Raw genomic sequence first — 274 nt, 5'->3', positions numbered from 1 at the left:
CATTTAGTACATAAGCTAGATTCAGATTCCTTTTTTAGAATTAATCCTGTCAACCGTTCTGTCTCTGGATTATTTTATACTTTTATAATAGAGTATGCCATTTGTAATAGAGTGATACCATTTTTAATAGAGTGATACCATCGTCTTTGCCCCTGTTCTAAATGCCGCACAGTTGTTTCAAAGCTGAAGAGTCTACTGCTGCTTCTATCTTCTCCCATATTCGGTATTCATGTCACATCCTTATTTCTATTATCTCCCAGTAACTCTTAATCTA

The sequence above is a fragment of the Bison bison genome, unplaced genomic scaffold (assembly GCF_000754665.1).
Source record: "Bison bison bison isolate TAMUID 2011002044 unplaced genomic scaffold, Bison_UMD1.0 scf7180017849660, whole genome shotgun sequence".
In the NCBI taxonomy this organism is placed as follows: domain Eukaryota; kingdom Metazoa; phylum Chordata; class Mammalia; order Artiodactyla; family Bovidae; genus Bison; species Bison bison.
This window is presented reverse-complemented; position numbering follows the sequence as displayed.